General features: G+C 38.4%; 1 long non-coding RNA gene across 1 annotated transcript; it reads right to left on the reverse strand.

The window, feature by feature from the left end:
- Window positions 1-4,379: 4,379 nt before the first annotated feature.
- LOC144234696 (uncharacterized) lies at window positions 4,380-15,844 on the reverse strand. The gene is made up of 3 exons (XR_013336042.1): window positions 15,798-15,844; window positions 4,712-5,066; window positions 4,380-4,608 (listed from the first exon to the last, which is right to left on the reverse strand). It is a non-coding gene; the product is annotated as an uncharacterized LOC144234696 (long non-coding RNA).
- Window positions 15,845-16,332: the final 488 nt, after the last annotated feature.

A 16,332-nucleotide genomic window follows, 5' to 3' on the forward strand; every position in this document is an offset into this window, starting at 1 on the left:
TTGTAGTCCCAATAGTTTATTTTTGCTTTTGTTTTCTCTATCCTAGTAGACCTATCCATACAACTCTTGATTTGGGCTCAGGTCATGATCTCATGGTTTGTGAGATCGACCCCCATGTCATCAGGCTCTGTANTGAGTGAGACACCCAGACATCCCTGATTCACATTTCTTTGATGGTTAGTGACATTGAGCATCTTTTCATGTGCCTGTTGGCCATCTATATGTCTTCTTTGGAAATGTGTCTTTGTCCACTTTTTAAATTTTTTTTTTTTTTAGACAGAGAGCATGAGTTGGGCTCCATGCTTAGTGTGGAACCTGATGCGGGTGCAATCCCACGACCCTGGGATCATGACATGAACCAAAATCAAGAGTCTGACGCTCAACTGGCTGAACCATCAAGATGCTCTGCTCATTTTTTAATAAGATTTTTTGGAGTTTTCTGGTGTTGAGTTGTATAAGCTCTTTTTATATTTTTATATTTTTCAATGTTAACTCCTTATCAGATATATCGTTTGCAAATATCTTCTCCCATTCACTAGGTTGCCTTTTATTTTGTTTATCATTTATTTTGCTGTGCAAAACCCTTTTATTTTATTGTAGTCCCAATAGTTTATTTTTGCTTTTGTTTTCTCTATCCTAGTAGACCTATCCATACAACTCTTGATTTGGGCTCAGGTCATGATCTCATGGTTTGTGAGATCGACCCCCATGTCATCAGGCTCTGTACTAACAGCTTGGGCTTGGGAACCTCGATCTCCCTCACTCTCTGCCCCTACCCTGCTTGTGGTCTCTCTCTCTCAAAAAAAAAAAAAAAAAAANTCTGTGATCACAGTGTCTATGATCCATCTCCCAAAACCATGATTCCCCATTTCCTACCCTCTTCCATGTGGCTTCTCCTCTCCCTTTAGTTGTGGAGTTTGTTCTGTCAGTCTTCAGGTTGATATCTGGGGTATTCAGAATGATTTGATAGTTACTTAGTTATGTTTGAGGGACAAAATGAGCTGAGAGTCTTCCTACAATGCTGCCATCTTCTACTAAGATCTACCATATTGATTTTTTTTCATAAATACTTTATTGTCAAGTTGGTTTCCATATAACACCCAGTGTTCATCCCCACAAGTGCTCTCCTCCATGCCCATCACCCCCCCTCCCCTCNGACCTAAGCGAAAGTCGGACGCTTAACCGACTAAGCCACCCAGGCGCACCACTATTGTTAATTTTTTGAGGAACCTCCATACTGTTCTCCAGAGGGGTTGCTTTTTAAAAATGCTTTCTTGGGGTTCCTGGGTGGCTCAGTTGGTTGGGCGACTGTCTTCGGCTCAGGTCATCATCTCACCGTTCGTGTGTTCCAGCCCCATGTTGGGCTCTGTGCTGACAGCTCAAAGCCTGGAGTCTGCTTCAGATTCTGTGTCTCCTTCTCTCTGCCCCTCCCCCACTTACACTCTGTCTCTTTTTTTCTCAAAAATAAGTATAAGGAAATTTAAAGAAGTGCTTTCATTCATTCATCCACTCATTCAAATATTAAGCACCTAACATAGTTAGGTACAGTTCTTTTTAAAAAATTATTTTAATGTTTTTATTTCNCCGGAAATAGCTGTATTCTTAAAAATTGTCTACATTATAAAAGACAAAGGTTAAGGAAAACGTTTTAAGTTGAATAAAGCACCATGGCCATTAAAATCAATAAATGGCTTTGGACTGAAGGATAAATTTTACCATAAGGACATGGGACAGCTGATCAAAGGAATATGGACTCTAAATCAGATAATACTCTCGTGCTTCAGAAACACCTACTGAAAATATTATGGGGTAAAGAGGCATGGTGTATGCAACTTACGCTTGAACGTTTCAGGAGAAAAATACACATATATGGGAAGAAGTAGAAGGAGAGGGAGAATGAATGAGAAAGGAAAAGTAGCAAAGCTTTAAGAATTAGGAAATCTGAGTAGTTATATTGGAGTCCTTTGTACTAGTCTACCAGCTTTTTCTCTAAGTCTATAATTTCCAAATTCCAGCAAAGAACCAAGGAAAGACAAAACATTCCTTAAGAATAATGGCACAAAAAAAATAGCACTAAGGCATTAAGAGATATGATGAAGTTAGTATTATTAAGGCAAGAGGTAGTCATGCAGAGATGGGTCCAACTCACCAGAGGAACAGAATACAAAGTTCAGAAACATCCAAATTTATATGGATTCCCCCCCCCCATGGCTGATGTTACACTCCAAATCAGTAGAGAAAAGCAAACTTAAAAACATTTAAAAAAACATTTATTTTTTAATCAAATGGTATTTATTTTTTTTTAATATATTTTTATTTAAGGGGAGACTGGGTGGCTCAGTCAGTTTGAGCCTCCAACTTCAACTCTGGTCATGATCTCACGATTCATGACTTTGAGCCCCATATCAGGCTTGCTGCTGTCAGTGCAGAGCTTGGTTTGATCCTCTGTACCCAGCTGTCTCTGCCCCTCCCCTGCTCATGTTCTCTCCCCAAATAAAGAGTAAAATTTTTTTAAATTTAAATTCCAGTTAACATACAGTGTAATATTAGTTTCAGGTGTATAATATAGTGACTTGACTATCACCTGAGCTCATCACAAGTGCATTACTTAATCCCCATCACTTGTTTCACCCATTCCCCCCATGTCCCCTCTGGTAACCATCAGCTTGTTCTCTAGTTATTAAGAGTGTGTTTATGGGATGCCTGGGTGGCTCAGATGGTTAAGCGTCTGACTTCAACTCAAGTTGTGATCTCTTGGTTTGTGGGTTCAAGCCCCACATCCGGCTCTGTGCTGACAGCTCAGAGNAATCTGATATTTGTCTGATTGACTTATTTTGCTTAGTATAACTCCCTCTGGCTCCATCCACATTGTTGCGAATGGCAAGATTTCATTCCTTTTTCAGCTAGTATTCCATTGTATACATAGATCACATCTTCTTTATCCATTCATCAGTCAGTGGACACTTGGGCTGTTTCCATAATTTGGCTGTTGTTGATAGTGCTACTATAAACATAGAGGTGCATGAATACATTTGAAATAATTTTTTTGTATTCTTTGGGTAAATACCAACCAGTGCAATCACTGGATCATAAGGTAGTTCAATTTTTAACTCTGAGGACCCATCATATTGGCTGTACCAGTTTGCATTCCCACCAACAGTGCACAAGAGTTCTCCTTTCTCTGCATTCTCAGAGAAAGGCAAATGTTTCAATACACAGTCTTGTGACAATTTCATGCTCATGGTGGGGGAGACAAAATTAGACATATATTGGTAACAAAAAGAAAAGCCAATTCTAAATGGATTAAGTACATAAATGTGAAACAAAAAAGTATAAAAACTTAGGAATTCAAGATAATTAAACATTATTTATGACCTCAGAGTAAAAGAAAATTTTGGGAACAAAATTAAGCTATGCCCAAATTAAGAAATCTTTCCTTGGGGTGTCTGGGTGGCTCAATCTGTTAAACATCTGACTCCTGATTTTGGCTTAGGGATGTGAGATAGAGGCACACTTCGGGTTCCTCTCTGGGTGTGGAGCCTGCTTAAGATTCTCTCTCTTCTTCTCCTTCTCTGCAACTCCCCAGCTCGTGTTCTTTCTCTCTCTTTAAAGAAAAACAAAAAACAAAAAGGGCTCCTGGGTGGCTCAGTCAGGTAAGCTGCGGCTCAGGTTGTGATCTCGCAGTTTGTGAGTTCAAACCCTGGGTTGGGCTCTGTGCTGACAGCTCAGAGCCTGGAGCCTCCTTCAGATTCTGCGTCTCCCCCTCACTCTGTGCCTCCTCCACTCACACTCTGTCTCTGTTTCTCCTCCTCTCTCAAAAGTAATTGAACATTTTAAAAAAGGTATTTTTCTTAAGATATTATATCAAAACTGAAAACACATTAAATGGAAACTAACACAATCTTGTTTGTTATTCATGAATGAGGAGTATCACATTATTTAACAAAAAGACTTCAAAATTATTTTAAAAGACCAACTATTAGAAAAATTACTCAAAGGCATGACTGGGATTCCAACAAAGAGGAAAACAAATAGCCATAGTACTTGACAAGGTGTTCATACCACCAGTAACAGGGAAAGGAAAATTAAACCACAAAGAGATATCATTGCACAAACACTTTGGAAAAACATTGTAATTACCTAATAAGTTCGAACATTAATACAGAGGGAGTGAATCAAATAACAAAGGAATGACTCAGTAACAAAAGCTTTTATATATAGTTCAAAAATCAACTAAGGTGGGAAATATTTTGCTTTGGGATCTATACGTAGGTAGTAAAACTTATGAAAAAAGCAAAGAAATGGTAGATTGGTGCCTTGATCTTAATTTCTGAAAGTGACTGAATAAAGACACAGGTAGATTAAAAACACTCATGAAGTGTGTTCAAATTGTGCGTTTGACAGTATTCAAGGTGGCAAGCGTGGCAGTTACATCATTGGAGAGTATGAACTGATGTTAATAAAATAGATGTAAAGGTTAGTATTTTGTGGTTGGTGATGCAGGTCAGGAGATCCTGGTGGAAAGATGGAGGACTGTGGTAGAAGGTGCTGGAAAGCAGTCTTCTTCCCAGGGGGTTAAGAGGCGGACTAATAGGAGTGAGGTATCTCCTGAAAAAAGAAGTTATTTTTAGAATGACACAAATAATTCTCTGTCAGATTCCCCTACAAGCATGGCAGTGTGAGGGTATGTTTTGGCAGAAAGCAAGGATACCTGGATAATGGGCTAAGCAGACTGCAAGCAGCTCAGGAACAAAATAAAATTCCCAATATCACAAGAAGATCGGCAAAATCGTCCTTTGTCCACTTTCTGCATTAGGAGGGTCAGCCAGGGATGCTGCTGGTGCAGAAGCTCATGAACTGGGTGAAGTCATCCCTATTCAGGTCTTCGGAGGGGGTGATGTCACCTTAGGCCAATATTCCTACCAGCAATGAGATTCTGTGCACAGGTGATGCCACTGGGATGTGGGCCTGGGGTATCCTTTCCCAGCAGATAACCTCTTGGATATGGGTCTCAGCATTTGCTCTTGGGTTGAAACAATAGATTACCTAGAGGGTTTGGGCCTCACCTGTAAAATAAAAGCACCCAGAGCAGAAGTAAGGAGAACAGTGAACAGAAGTGTGGCTATGCTATGCTTGAAAGACTGTTTGTTTTTTTTTATGGAAGTTTAGGCTTAAATATTATCATGTAAACGGTGCTGCCTTGCTTATGAGAGAAGTTATGGTTAATGGGTCCTAAGAGGGTATACACCTAGGATGTGACCTCCAGCCCTTGTGTGATGGGAACAAGATAGAACATTTACAAAGACTTTAAACATTTCAAAGATCAGGGCAAGATAGAGATCAATTTAGGGGTCCATTGTCAGGCTGCAATGTTATCTCTGTTCAACTGTGTGTGATGTATCAGGGATGTGAAAGTTTTATTGGATAGCTTTTCCAAGAGATTAGTGTTATGTGTTTTGAGAAGTAAAATGTGACCAAAATGTACAAACTTCCCATTCTGAATAGGTTCTAATGTACAGCATGGTGGCTGCAATTAATACTGCTGTGCTACACACTTGAAAGTTGCTGACAGGGAATCTTCAATAGTCTCACCGCAGAAAAGAAATGATAATTATGTGTGAAATCATGTAGGTGTTAACTAAGACTGTGTGAATAATCATTTTTCAATATAGAAGTCTATCAGATCATGTGCTCGTTAAGCTCACACAATAATTATATATCTTAATAAAGCTGGAAAAAAAGAAAAGCAAAATTACTATATTTGTTAGAAGATAAACTCCTGCATTCATTCATTCAAATATTTATTATGTATCTATCATGAGCAAGGTGCAGTTTTAAATATCTGAATGTAATCAGTGAACAAATATGGCCATTTTATATAATACAGGAAAAGTATTTAAACTCCTAGGCATACAGTCTCAAGCTATGAAATACAGGAATATATATGCTATTAAAAACTGTAAGAAACATAAAGCAAACAACTGTGACTGATGAAGTGGTAGGAGTGTCCCAGTAGAATTAAGACTGTGTGTGTGTGTGTGTGTGTGTGTGTGTGTGTGTGTGTGTGTGTTCAAACTCAGTGTGGGGTTTGAACTCATGACTCTGAATTCAACAGTCAGACGCTCTACTAAGCCAGCCAGATGCCCTGTAACTAAAATTTAGATCTTAATGCCCTCCACCTGTTGTGCTAATCTCCCAACATCCTCCATCTTGGCAACCAGTGTGTATTGTGTATTTATGAAACTTTCTGTTTTGTGCTTATTCACTGTGTTTGATTACACCTGTAAGTGAAATAATTTAATACTTGCCATTCTCTGATTTATCCCATTAGTAATGTCCTTTAGGTCCATCCATGCTGTAATGAATGACAAGCTTTCATTTTTTATGGCTGTGTAATATTTCATTGTGTGGTATATGTAACTCATATACCACATCTTTTTCCATTCACCTACTGATGGACAATAAGGTGACATCCATCCATACATTGGTTACTGTAAATAATGCTGCAATGAACACAGTGGTCCAGATATATTTTTAAACTCGTTTTATCATTTTCCCTGAGTAAATACTTAGCAGTGGAAACACTGGATCATATTAGCTCTATTTTTATTTAATTTTTTGAGGAACCACAATTTTCCACAACAGTTTCACCAATTTATATTCTTACCAACAGTGCACAAGGGCTCCCTTTTTGCCACATCCTTGTCACCACTTAATGTATCTGAGCCTGGGTGGCTCAGTCGGTTAAGCGTCCGACTTCGTCTCAGGTCATTATCTCTCGCGGGTTCGAGCTCCGCATCAGGCTCTGTGCTGACAGCTAGTTCAGAGCCTGGAGCCTGTCTTCGGATTCTGTATCTCTCTCTGACCCTCCCCTGCTCACACTGTCTCTCCCTGACTCTCAAAAATAAAAAAGTATATATATCTAGTCTTTTTGATGACAGCCATTCTGACTGGTGTGAGATGATATCTCAGTGTGGATTTGGTTTGCATTTCCCTGATGATTATTGATGTTGAGCATTTCTTCATGAGTCTGTTGGTCATCTGTAGGTCTTCTTTAGAAAAATGTCTGTTCAGGTTCTCTGCACAGTTTTAAATCAGATTGGTTTTGTTGTTCTTGAGTTTTAATAGTTCCTTATATATGAAACATCACTTTTAAGTATCCTCTCCCATTCACTAGATTATCCTTGCATTTTACTGATGGTTTCCTTTACTGTGTAGTAGACTTTTAGTTAGATGTAGTCCCAATAATTTATTTTTACTTAATGTTTTTTGTTGTTGTTTTTTTTTTTTTTGCCTGTGAGATATATCCAGAAAATAGTTGCTAAAGCCTATGTTCAAGAGATTATTGCCTATGTTTGCTTTCAGGAGTTTTATGGTTTCCGGTCTCACATTTAGATAGTGAATCCACTTTGAGTTTCTGTTTGTATATGGTGTAAGAACATGGTCATTTCATTCTTTTGCGTGTAGCTGTACAGTTATCCAAACACTATTTGGAAGAGACTGTATTTTACTCTCTGAATATTCTTGCTATCTTTGTTGTACTTTAACTGACCATTTAAGTGTGACTTTCTTTCTGGCCTCTACATTTTGTTCCTTTGATCTATGTATCTCTTTTTGTGCCAGTATTACAGTGTTTTGATGAGTATAGCTTTGTAGAAAAGCTTATAGCCTGGAATTGTGATACTCTGGCTCTGTTCTTTCTCAAGATTGCTTTGGTAATCTTCATGAGATCTTTGTGGTTCCACACAAATTTCAGTATTATTTGTTCCAGTTCTGTGAAAAAAAATACTGTTGGTATTTTCATACGGATTACAATGAATCTGTAGATTGCTCTGGGTAGTATGGACATCTTAATGATACATGAATTCTTCCATCCTCTGAGCGTGGTAGACCTTTTCATTTCTTTGTGTTATCCTCAGTTTCTTTCATCAATGTCTTATAGTTTTCAGAATATAGGTCTTTCTCTTTCTTGGTTTAACTTATTCTTAAGTATTTTATACTTTTTTAAAAAATTTTTTTTTAATGTTTTATTTCTAAGAGAGAGAGAGACAGCGTGAGCAGGGGAGGGTCAGAGAGAGAGGGAGTCACAGATTGAAACAGGCTCCAGGCTCTGAGCCGGCAGTCAGCACAGAGCCCGACGCGGGGCTCGAACCCACGAACCGCGAGATCATGACCTAAGTGAAAGTCGGACGCTCAACCGACTAAGCCACCCAGGCGCCCCTTAAGTATTTTATACTTAAAAAGAAGTTCTTTGTTAAAATTTCAATTAGTTAACATAGTGACTTATTAGTTTCAAGTGCTCAATATAGTGATTCCACAATTCCACACAGCACCTGATGCTCATCCCAAGTATACTCCTTAATCCCTACTACCTATTTAACCCATCCCTCCAACCCTTCCCCTCCTCTGGTAACCATCAGTTTGTTTTCTATAGTTAAGAGTCTATTTCTTCATTTGCCTTTTTCCCTTTGTTTGTTTTATTTCTCAAATTTCACTAGTTGAATCATATGGTATTAAATGATCTCTTTCTGACTTATTTTACAGATTTCATTTTTAATGGCTGAGAAATATTCCATTATATGTACGTATATCTTTTTTTTTTTTTTTTTTTTTTTTTTTTTTTTTAGTTTAATAAACTGGGGCACCTGGGTGGCTTAGTTGGTTAAGCATCTGGCTCTTGGTTTTGGCCCAGGTCATGATCTCATGGTTTGGGAGTTCAAGTGCTACATTGGGCTCTGTGCTGACAGTGTGGAACCTGTTTGGGATTTTCTCTCCCTCTTACTGCCCCTCTGCTCACACTGTGTCTCTCTCTCTCTCAAAAAAAAAAAAAAGTTAAAAAATTTTTAACATAATCTCTACACCCAACATGGGGCTCAAACTCATAACCCGGAGATCAAGAGTCACATGCTCTACCAACTGAGCCAGCCACGTGCCCCTATACCAGATCTTCTTTGTTCAATGGTCAGTGTACAGTTGGACTGTTTCTCTAATTTAGCTATTGTAGATAGTGCTGCTATAAACATTGAGGTGCATGTATCCCTATGAGTGTTTTTCTATTCTTTGAGTAAATACCTAGTAATACCAATTGCTGGATTGTAGGATAATTCTACTTTTAAGTTTTTTGGGGACTCTCTATACTGTTTTCCAGAGCGGTTGCACTAGTTTCCATTCCCACCAAAAATGCAAGAGGGTTCCCCTTTCTCTGCATCCTTGCCAACATCCATCATTTCTTGTATTGTTGATTTTTTTTTTAGCCATTCTGACGGTGTGAGATATCTCATTATAGTTTTGATTTGTATTTCTTTTATGATTAGTGACATTGAGCATCTTTTCATATGTCTCTTGGCCATCTGTATATCTCCTTTGGTATTTTCTACTTTTGATTCAATTGTAAATGGAATTGGTTTTCATTTCTTTTTCTGCTACTTCCATTATGAGTATATATAAATGCAAACATATTTCTGTATACATTTTGTATTCTGAAACATTAATGAACTCATTTATTCGAATAGGTTTTGGTGGAGCCTTTAGAGTTTCCTATATATAGTATATCATCTGTAAATAGTTAATTTTACTCCGGTAACAACTTGAATGCCTTTTATATCTTTTTCCTGTCTGCTTGCTGTGGATAGGACTTCCAGGTAGTACTATGTTGAAGAAACAGTGAGGATGATATCCTTGTCTTGTTCCTGATCTCAGAACTTTCCAGTTTTCACCATTTAATATGTTAGCTGTGGTTTTTCATAAATATATATATATATAGCGTTTATTATATTGAGTATGTTTTCTCTTAAACCCACTTTGAGTTTTTATCATAAGCAAATGTTGAGTTTTGTCAAATACTTTTTTTTTGCATCTATTGAGATGATCATATTGTTTTATTATATTATAATTTACATCCAAGTTAGCATATAGCGCAATAATGATTTCAGGAGTAGAATCCAATGATTCATCATCTACATATAACACCTAGTGTATTCATCCCAACAAGTGTCCTCCTTAATGCCCCTCCCCATTTATCCCATCCCCATACCCACAACCCTTCCAGCAATTCTCAGTTTGTTCTCTGTATTTAAGAATCTCTTTTGGTTTGTCCCCCTCCCTGTTTTTATATTTTTGCCTCCCTTATATTCATGTTTTGTATCTTAAATTCCACATATGAGTGAAATCATATATTTTTCTAATTTCACTTAGCATAATATACTCTAGTTCCATCCATGTTGTTGCAAATGGCAAGATTTAATTCTTTTTTATTGCTGAGTAATACTCCACTGTGTGTGTGTGTGTGTGTGTGTGTAGGTTTTATGTTATATATGTAACATTACACATATATAACATATATATAATAATCATAATCATTATCCACCAGTCAATGGACATTTGGGCTCTTGTCATAATTTGGCTATGGTTGATAGTGTTGCTATAAACTTTGGGGTGCATGTATCCCTATGAATCAGCATTCCTATATCCTATGGATAAATACCTAGTAATGCAATTGCTGGGTTGCAGGGTAGTTCTGTTTTTAATTTTTTGAGGAACCTCCACACTGTTTTCCAGGGTGGCTGCACCAGTTTGCATTCCCACCAGCAGTGCAAAAGGGTTCCTCTTTCTCTGCATCTTCACCAACATCTGTTGTTTCCTGAGTTGTTAATGTTAGCCATTCTGACAGGTGTGAGGTGGTATCTCATTGTGGTTTTGATTTGTATTTTCCTGATGATGAGTGATGTTGAGCATCTTTTCATGTGCCTGTTAGCCAGGTGGATGTCTTCTCTGGAAAAGTGTTTATTCAGGTCTTTTGCACATTTCTTCACTCGATTATTTTTTGGGTGTTGAGTTTGATAAGTTCTTTATAGATTTTGGATACTAACCTTTTATCTGATATGTCATGTCTCTCCCATTCCATTGGTTGCCTTTTAGTTTGGCTGATTATTTCCCCCGCAGTGCAGAAGCTTCTTATCTTGATGAGGTACTGATAGTTCATTTTTGCTTTTGTTTCCCTTGTCTCCAGAAATGTGTTGAGTAAGCCGAGGTCAAAGAGATTTTTGCCTGCTTTCTCCTCTAGGATTTTGATAGCCTCCGGTTTATATTTAGGTCTTTCATCCATTTTGAGTTTATTTTTCTGTATGGTTTAAGAAAGTGATTCAGGTTCATTCTTCTGCATGTTGCTGTCCAGTTTTCCCAGCACCCTTTGCTGAAGAGACTATCTTTATTCCATTGGATATTCTTTCCCATTTTGTCAAAGATTAGTTGGCGATACATTTGTGGGTCCACTTCTGTGTTCTCTCTTCTGCTCCATTGATCTATGTGTGTTTCTGTGCCATGACCATATTGCTTTTAGTCTTAATTTTGTTTATTCTTGCGTCCCTGAAATTCTTAATCACACTTGATCTTGGCAAATGATCCTTTTAATGTATTGTTTAATTCTATTTGCTAGTATTGAGGATTTTACATCTATTTTCAGCAAGGGTAATGGCCTTATAGTTCATGGGTTGGTCTGTTTTGTTGGTGTCTTTGGTTTTTGTATTCAGGAAATGCTGGCTGCCATTATCACTGTTACTATTAATGCTGGCCTTTTAGAATGAATTTGGAAGCTTTCCTTTTTCTTTAATTTTTGGAAGAGTTTGGGAAAGATAAGTATTAACTCTTTATTTTTTAAAAACGGTTATTTACTTGTTTATTTATTGAGAGAATATGTGTGTGTGAGAGAATCCCATTCAGGCTCCCACTCAGCGTGGAGGCTGACATAGGGCTTGATGTCACAACTGTAAGGTCACGACCTGAGCCAATACCAAGTCAGTTGCCCATCTGACACTCATTGAAGAGCAACAAACTCCTCTTTAAATGTTTGGTAGAATTTACTTGTAAAGCAGTCTGTTCCTGGATTTTTGTTTATCAGGAGTTTTCTGATTGCCAATACAATTTTGTTAGGAAAGCTGAAGAAATTGATTACTACTATTTCTTCCTGTCTTGGAAGACCTATGTTTCTAGAATCTTATACATTTTTTTCTAGGTTATAAAATTTGTTGGCATATAATATTTCCTAGTAGTCTCTTATGATCCTTTCTATTTCTTGTTACTTCTCCCATTTAATTTCTGATTTTAAGTCTTTTTTCTTGATGAGTCTGGCTTAAAGATTCTTCAATTTTAACTTTTCAAAGAACCAGCTCTTGGTTTCATTGATGTTTTCTATTTTCTTAGTCCCTAGTTCATTTGTTTCTGCTCTGGTCCTTATTATTTCCTGCCCTTCTACCAGCTCTGGGCTTTGTGTTCTTTTCCTAATTGCTTTAGATGTGTGGTTAGATTGTTTATTTGAAATTTTCATTTCGTGAGGTAGGCCTGTATCATTATAAACTTCCCACTTAGCATTACTCTAACTACATCCCAAACACTTTGAAACATTGCTTCCATTTTTATTTTATTTTTATTTTCTTCGGATACTTCTAAAATTTCTTCTGATTTCTTCATTGACCATTGGGTCAATGCTTAGTAACACTGTTAGCTACCATGTTTGTGTTTTTGTACAGTTGCTTTCCTGTAATTAATTGCTAATTTTATACCACGGTGGACAGAAAAGGTGTTTGACAGGAGTCAATCTTCTGAATTGTTTTGTGGCCTAACAGGTGATGGATCTTGGAGAATGTTCCATGTGCATGTGAAAGGAATGTGTAGTCTGCTTTTGGATGGACTGTTCAGTATGTATCTGGTCTAATGTACTATTCAAAGCCACCATTTCCTTAATAATTCTGTCTGGATGATCTACCCATCGATATGCGAGGTGGCAAAGTCCCCTACTACTATTATACTACTATCAGTTTCTCACTTTACGTCATTTAGGTGCTCCTATGCTTAAAAAAATTTTTTTTAATGTTTTATTTATTTTTGAGATAGAGATAGAGACAGCTGTGAGCAGGGGAGGGTCAGAGAGAGGGGGAGACACAGAATCTGAAGAGGCTCCAGGCTCTGAGCTGTCAGCACAGAGCCTGACACAGGGCTCGAACCCACGAACTGTGAGATCATGATCTGAGCTGAAGTCAGACGCTTAACCGACTGAGCCACCCAGGCGCGCCTAAAAATTCTTTTTATCTTTACTTTTTGCCACTGTAATTATTACATGCCTTGGTGTGGGTGTTGCTGAGTTCATCTTATTTGGGACTCCTTGTCCTTTCTAGACCTTGATGTTTGTTTCATTCCCCAAGTTAGGGAACTTTTCATCCATTATTTCTCCAAATAAGCTTTCTACCTCCGTGTTTCCTTTGGGCCCCTATAATGCAAATGTCTTTACAACTAATGCTGTCCCAGAGCTGTCCTGATATCTTTTTTAAAAGTTTTTTTAAAAAGTTTAAAGGACGCCTGGGTGGCTCAGTCGGTTGAGTGGCTGACTTCAGCTCAACTCGATCTCACAGTTCGTGAGTTTGAGCCCCACAATGAGCTCTGTGCTGACAGGTTGGAGCCTAGAGCCTGCTTTGGATTCTGTCTCTCCCTCTCTCTCTGACCCTGCCCTGTTTGTGTTTGCTCTCTCAAAAATAAATAAACAATAAAATAAAAAGATTTGACTACCAAGACATCCACTTCAAAGCTGGGCATCAGAATAAACACATTACCAGTCATATGATTAGTTAAAGAGCCAGGCCCCGTCTTCTGACTGAGGCTCCTTTATTTTAGAAGCATGGTTGATTTTAATAACTGATCACTTGGGCCACTTATCTTTTCTGTATACTTCAAAGTTCCTGCTCTTATGTTTGAAATTCACCACTAAAGAATAAGCCTGTGAGGGGTGCCTGGGTGGCCCAGTCAGTTGGGTGTCTGACTTTGGCTCAGGTCATGATCTCACAGTTTATGGGTTCGAGCCCCGCGTCAGGCTCTGTGCTGACAGCTCAGAGCCTGGAGCCTGCTTCCGATTCTGTGTCTGCCCCTCCCCCACTTGCAATCTGTCTCTGTCTCTCAAATTTAAATGTTAAAAAAAAAAAAAACTTAAAAAAGCCTGTGAAGCACAGTTCCCCACCCTCAACTCCAATAAAAGGAGAATGCCAGGCCATTGCATTTTCTCTCGTCTACCTGAGGTCTTCTAAGTAGTAAACCTTTATTTCTTCAAAGTTTCTTGATCGTTGCTGAAGCATGCCTTGCAATCATAAGAACTCCAAGGGCCAGTCCAACTAGAATATTGGTTATTGAAAGGCTGGGACCAGCAGAAAACAGCTGGTACAGCCAGCAGGATTGCATTATTGCCCTTGCAATTAACCAAGGACTGACCCCTACTTGCAGCTTGCTTACTCACCGCCTCACTCAGGAGGGTAACCCCATCTGGGAAAGGAGCACCACCTGCCGGACGTCTGCTGCACTGCTACGTGTGTATGCAAACCGCCTTGCTACCGCGCGGCCAGTGGGCTCCAACCCAAAGGTTCCAGTCATCCAACAATCTCTCCAGCACCGCGTGTTCAAGGCCATATGATTTAAAGAGACCATCAGACCATAAAGACCTTCATGGACTAATCTTGGGCATAAGGGTCCTCCCTCCACACCATAAGGCCAAAGAGAGTTAAGGAGGGGAAACTGGACTGCAAGGCTACTGCCCTAGCAGAAGGTCTGAGCTAAAGGCACAAGGAAAGGATCCCTGCAGGTGAGGAGGATGGTGCACCTCGACCTGTGATCACAGGACCCGTGGCTCATGCCAGGAGTGTGTACCTTCACACAGAAGAGTAAAGTAGCCTTGTAACAGGAAACCACCGGAAAGAAAATACAACAGAGGCCTAGGGTTTCTGGGTCTCTGCTTCCCTCTTTGTCTCCCGACCTGTTCCAACTTTGAGGAGGCCTCCCTTAACCCTAAGTCTGGACACTGACTGGCTAGCAGACTGACTTTTAAAAAATGTTTATTGGGACGCCTGGGTGGCTTAGTCGGTTAAGCGTCCAACTTTCGCTTAGGTCATGATCTCGCGGTTCGTGGGTTCGAGCCCCGCGTCGGGCTCTGTGTTGGCTGCCAGCTCAGAGCCTGAAGCCTGCTTCAGAGTCTGTGTCTCCCTCCCTCCCTCTCTCTCCTAGAAATAAATAAAAATGTTTTTTAAAAATGTTTACTTATTTAAGAGAGAAGAAGATAGAATCCCAAGCAGGCTCCGCACTGTCAGCGCAGAGCCTGATGCAGGGGTCAGACTCACAAATTGTGAGATCATAACCTGAGCTGAAATCAAGAGTCAGACACTCAACCGACTGAGCCCCCCAGGTGACCCTGGAGAATTATTTTCTTACAGGCCCTCCCCCTAATTACAGCGGTTGCACTATTACACTTTATTTGGACCACTAAACCAATCAAAAGGCACTAAAACTCCTAGAAAAAAACTTACATTTTTCTATCCTTGTCCCTTAAGAATGTAAATCTTACCATGCCTTTGAAACGTAAACACCACAGGTGGTAACAGAAGTTATAGGGTCTGTGTCTGTTTATGTATATCTATGGATATATAGCTTTTTCTCTACCTCTTGATAGAATAGCCAAAAATGTTTTTTTAAAAGAGCCATATTTAATTAGTTTAAAATTAAGCGCTTATGAAGTATTTATTCTTAAAACTCAAGAAATATAGAAACTTACCTGTCATTTCAGTTCACATGATATGGGGTTATTTTGATAAATAAAACCTAGTTTACATTTGGCTTAATTAAAATAGGCATGTCTTCAGAGTTTTTACCATTAAATGGAATATAGATGAATAACTTGTATTTTTTTAATTAAAAAATTTTTTTGTATTTATTTTTGAGAGAGAAAGAGAAGGAGTCACAGAATCTGAAGACATTAATGCTGAACTCACCTGGGATTTTCCAGAGGGCTCCTGGAACACCCCAAAGATCTATTCTGTGTCCTTAGAAGACAGAGATTAAACTAATTAGGTTTAAATGGTGTGTTAAGTTACATGAGAAACCATATCAAATACAAAATAAACTTCTTAGGTTATACTGTATGGGTAAATGGAATTAATAAGTTATAACAAATAAGTTATTAACAAATTGTAAGAAATTCCTAAAAACTTGATATATATTTGTATGCTACCACTTATAATTCTAGTTATTATCTTAAAATGTGTCACAGAAATAACCAAATTTCCTTACAAATCTAATGAACTCTCTTTCATCTGATCTTAAAAATGGCAACGGTTAAAGTCTTTTGTCATTTATACATAGTTACTGTTTTACTGTACTGCTTTGCACGTGTTTCTGTAAAAAAAGTGGTCATTTTCAAGGAGATTCATGAAAAGGAATTTTTGACAAGTACAGGTTTCTAATAACTTTAAGATCCTAAAACTGAACTGGGTAAAATTTACAGAATTAATGGAAAAACTGGATTCA

The sequence above is a fragment of the Crocuta crocuta genome, unplaced genomic scaffold (genome assembly GCF_008692635.1).
Source record: "Crocuta crocuta isolate KB4526 unplaced genomic scaffold, BGI_CrCroc_1.0 scaffold115, whole genome shotgun sequence".
NCBI classification, from domain to species: domain Eukaryota; kingdom Metazoa; phylum Chordata; class Mammalia; order Carnivora; family Hyaenidae; genus Crocuta; species Crocuta crocuta.